General features: G+C 40.0%; 1 long non-coding RNA gene across 1 annotated transcript; it reads left to right on the top strand.

Annotated features, from left to right (window-relative positions):
* Window positions 1–1,030: 1,030 nt before the first annotated feature.
* On the top strand, window positions 1,031–4,673 carry LOC140642143 (uncharacterized). Its single transcript, XR_012038689.1, has 3 exons — window positions 1,031–1,524; window positions 1,898–2,365; window positions 3,270–4,673. It is a non-coding gene; the product is annotated as an uncharacterized lncRNA (long non-coding RNA).
* Window positions 4,674–4,975: the final 302 nt, after the last annotated feature.

Raw genomic sequence — 4,975 nt, 5'->3', positions numbered from 1 at the left:
ATATATTATGTATGACCTCATATCAAAACTCAGTCTAAAATTTCCTTCTATCTAAAGTCCTATCTTATAAAATGAAGAAAAAACGTTTTTAAAGATTTATTTATTTGAGAGAGAGAGAAAGGGAGAGGGGGTCCTAAGCAGGCTCCTTGCTGAGCACAGGGCCTGACTTGGGGATCAATCTCAAGACCCTGAGATCACAATCTGAGCTGAAACCAAGAGCCTACACTTAACCAACTGTGCCGTCCAGGCACCCCTAAAATGAATGAAATTTTTAAGATATCTAAGGAAATATATGCGTTACAAACTTATTGTAACCATTCATTGCCAAAGACATTTTTCATCTGCACCTGATACTTCAAATATGACTTAAATTTCCTTTCCCCCTCCTCTAAATATGCCCAAGAAGAATTTTTAATTAATATGTTGGAATATTAAGAAATTTTATTTATACAGCATAAAATTATCTTCTGAACAACACTGAATAAATAAAATTATTTAGGGAAAAAAATGTGCCAAACAGACCGAAAAAAATAAGCCTACTGGGCTGGAGCTAATTCTTGGTCTGTTTTCAGCAATCAACAGAGCTATCATGGAACTTTCAGGACACACCTGTAGTGCCATAGGGGAAGCAATCATTATTTTATTTTCATGAGTCAGGGATTTTATTATATAAAACAGTGTTTTTCAAACTGTGAGTGGGTTAAGAAATCAGTTAAGTGGGTCAGACTGGCTTTCTTTTTTTTTAATGAAATAGAACGGAAAGAAAAAGAAAAAAAATTTTAAAAAAAGAGCATCACACATAATTAAAGGTAAATCTAAAAATAAATTAATTAATTAAATAAAGGCAAATCTTCATGTGATGTGCAAAGTCACTATGTCAAATGCGTCCCTACCTAGGCTGTGGTCAAAAAGATTTAAAAGTACAGGACGTCAGGATGTTGCAAGAAGGCATCCCTGAGAAGGCAACATTGGAACAGAATTCAACACTTTTTTTTTTTTTAAGATTTTATTTATTTATTTGAAACAGCACAAGAAGAGCAAGCAGAGGAGGTGGGGCAGAGGGAGAGGAAGAGAGAGTCTCAAGGAGACTCTGCACTGAGCACCCAGCCTGACATGGGGCTCGATTTCACGCCCCTGAGATCGTAACCTGAGCTGAAACCAAGAGTTGGACACCCAACCGACTGAGCCACCCAGGCACCCTAAGATTTAACTTTTTTTATTAAAAAGTTAAAAAAGTTATAAAAAGTTATAAAAAAGTTATAAAAAGCATTTTAAATGTGATTTTTAAATCCAAATGAACATCTTAATAAATAATAGTGGACAATTGCTGAGATTTAAGGTATATGAACTGTTTGATGCCCTATTATGATGAATATTCTTTTTCATACATATTGTTAATCATTTGCTCAACAGGTGTTTATTCTGTGCCTGCCAGAGGAGGCTCGCCTTTGTACTGGACCTAGGGCTTGAACTGAGAAAAATATCAATTTAGTTCCTGCTCTGAGAAGTGCCCAGTCTACTGAGGTATTCAAAATTAGAATGTAGGCCAAGACAATCACAATGTGCTAAGTATATGATAAGAGAGTAGAGGGGGCAAGTCCCTTCTTAGGGGATCAGGGAAGCCTTCCTTGGAGGAATGATGACGAAGCTGAGGTACAAAGCATGGCATAAAATTATAGTGACTTCCAAATTGTTGGATTTGCCCTCATTTAAAGTCGTAGTTGAGCCCATCGGCATTTCAGTGGTGCTAGCTAGCACTGGCTTAGTCCCTACTCTCTGTTCGGAAACATACAGAAGAAGGTTAGGGAGTGTTTACCCACCTGTCCCCAGTAAAGTTAGATCTCTAATGATTCTTTATCTTGTGATCATAAAGTTAGGTTTCTCCTTGTTTACTAAGAAGGGTGAAGAGCGCTCCTGCAATACTCGGAGGTGTGTTTTTATAGGTGAGCTGTTGATTCATCCCCTGGAGACTGTGAATGTTTGTCCTGCAGAACTGCATCTCCGCCTTAGAGTGCTGTTGCCCAGAATCCTGTTTCTTCACCTGACATTGCAAACTGTTTGTCATAGGAGGTCAGACTAGTTCGCCAGCGTTGTGATAATGAACCAGTGCAGACCTCGCCGATGCTGCTGTAAGGAACCCGATCACTATCAAAGGCTGTTGGTGTTCTTGGCCTAAGGAAGATCCCTGAAGCTTCTTCCTCCTTGCGCTGATTAGGCAAATAAAATAGATAGGGGAGCCTAACCCAGTTCATCTTTAGCACAACCCCTAATGTCATTGTGACCAAAGTCGGGCCACCAGGAGGAACACGGAGCCCAGGACTCCAGGTGGAAGGAACTGAAGACTGGGGGTGACAGGCCAGTACAGGTGAGTCTGTTTCAGAAAATGAAAGTGGTTCAGCTGCAGGGCTTCCGGGGAAGATGGCAGGCTGGCTAGATGTGGGGCATTTCCCTCCCGCCCCCCGAACTTCATGTACTATTGCAGAGTCCTCCCCAAGTGGCTTTTCATAACCATCGCAGTTTTAGCCAAAGCATTTAGCATTCTCTAAAATACTAGATGATATCTTACCCATCTATCTTCTGCTCCCTCTCCTTAGAATGCAATTGGCTCCTAGACAACAGGAACTCTTGTCTATTTTGCCTACTAACACCCCCCACCCCGAGAATGGGGGACTAAAACCTGTTCGGAAGCCCAAGAATGAGGCTTATTATTTTTGATCTTCACTCTAGGTCCAGAGTAATAGGAGTGGATTCTTTGCTGACCCTCTTCCCACCCCTCATCCTTTACCCCCCATGTTAGTATTTTTAAGTATTTAAAAATACTTAAAAATTTGGGCTGTAAGAAGAGCCTTACCATCTCTTACCTGGACGGTAACGTCTAGAAAACTGTCAAATTCTGAGAGCTGAGTGGGGACAGACGCCTGGGAGTTCCTGCATTTAATGTTGTGGGTTTGTTTTTTTAAGTCAACATTTCCACATTTGTAGACTTGTGAGAGCAGGTCTATATCCACATCGGCTCAGCTCAAGAAATAGAAGCGAAAAGCTGATTGTACCATTTCTTCCCATTTTTATGCTTTAAACTTCTGACAGTTTTCTCCAACAGTCTCTCTTTAGTCCCATTTATCAATGCAAATTTTGAGATATGTCCATTCACTTACCTTAAGTCTTTAACATGCTTCTTGTGGCTCTCTGATCCGACTCTTCCTTGTTCTTCTACGCACCACCCCCTCCCCATGAGTCACACCTTCTCTCTCTATTTCCTTTACACAAAGGAAGCAGAAGCCTCATACAGGACTGAAGCCACATGTATTTCTGATCAAAGAGGAGGAGGTGGAGGGAAAACAAAGCAAGGGAACTGGCTGGAAGGCCAGGAGCTCCCTAACACAGCACATACAGGATGTTTATGGAAAGATCGTGGATTTCCTTAACTCTACCACATGTATATAAAGGTTCCAGCTGACTTTACATGGATTTGATGAACTTCATTTATCCATGAAGTCACATTGGCGAGGAACACGGTCTTCAACATCAACTCCTTCTTTGCTAACCCTTCTACTAATTCTTCAGCTTCCAAGCTACCACGTGCAAATGGGCTGCAAAGACAAGTCACGATCACAATTTCGACAGCATTTATCAATGGGGACTGTGAAACTCTCAGATGATGTTACCTTTCTCGAACAATATTGATACTTTACCTGATGGTGCTTGACTTGATTTTTTTTTTTAACATGGCAGCCAAAACACAAATTTGCTATTGGTAACAATGAAGAAATGTTTTTTAGTAGAATTCTTCTTGGGGAGAACACTGTTTTTGAAGCAATGTCTTGGTAAGGTCTTTTGGGAGTATAAAGCAAAGACTAGCGACCCAAGTATCCATCAGTGGATGAGCAGATAAATAAAATGTAGCACGTACATAGGATGGCATATTATGCAGCCTTAAAAAGGAAGGCCATTCAGACACGTGCTTTCATGTGGATGAACCTTGAGGACACTGCTAGGTTAAATAAGCCCATCACAAAAAGACAAATACTCTATGATTCCACTCAGATAAGGAACTAGGGTAAACAAATTCATTGAGACAGAAAGTAGAATGAAGGGGCCCCTGGGTGGCTCAGTTGGTTAAGCGCCTGCCTTCAGGTGGGGTCATGATCCCAGAGTCCTGGGATCAAGCCCTGCATCCTGCACCGAGCTCCCTGGTCAGCAGGGAGTCTGCTTCTCCCTCTGCCCCTCCCCCTGCTTATGCTTGCATGCTCTCTGCCCCTCTCTGAAATAAATAAAATCTCAAAAAAAAAAAAAAAAGAGAGAAAGGAAAGTAGAATGAAGTTTGCCAAGGGCTGGAGTGGGGGAAATAAGATATTTTTAACTTTTAATGGGTAAAGTTTCGGTTTTGCAAGATGAAACAGTTCTGGAGATGGGTTGCACAACGTTGTAAAGATACTTAACACTACTTAACTGTAGTCTACTTAACTGTAGACTTAAAAATGGCAAATTTTATGTGTATTTTACCACAACTAACAAATCTTGAAAACCTGTAAAAAAAAAAAAAAAAAGACCAAGAAATACAATACTGAAAGTAATCTAACATTTTAAAGGTTTACTGATTTAAGTATAAATCAGTAAATTAAGTACAAATATAAATTAAGTATAAATAAACCTTTTGGTGGCTTTCAAGCTTATACAGTTGTTTCTAAAATAAAAAATATATAATACAGATTTTTAAGAGACTATCTTTACATTCTTTTTCTCATAACTCTTCCTGTCCTCCTGACACTTTTGTACCCCAGTCCCCCTGGATTGGGGCATTGACCACTGTCCCACAGCATTCTATTTGGGAATGGCTGGATCAACCTAGTAAGGTAAAATTAACAAACTCCTGATTTTTGCTGAGGGTGATAGTTCCCAATACAGAGTTGCAGAGCCTCTACATAAGTCAACATAGTAGGTCAAAAAAGGATTGATTGGTTGATTGATGATTGAT

This window comes from Canis lupus, chromosome 11, assembly GCF_048164855.1.
Source record: "Canis lupus baileyi chromosome 11, mCanLup2.hap1, whole genome shotgun sequence".
Classification (NCBI taxonomy): domain Eukaryota; kingdom Metazoa; phylum Chordata; class Mammalia; order Carnivora; family Canidae; genus Canis; species Canis lupus.
This window is presented reverse-complemented; position numbering and strand designations above follow the sequence as displayed.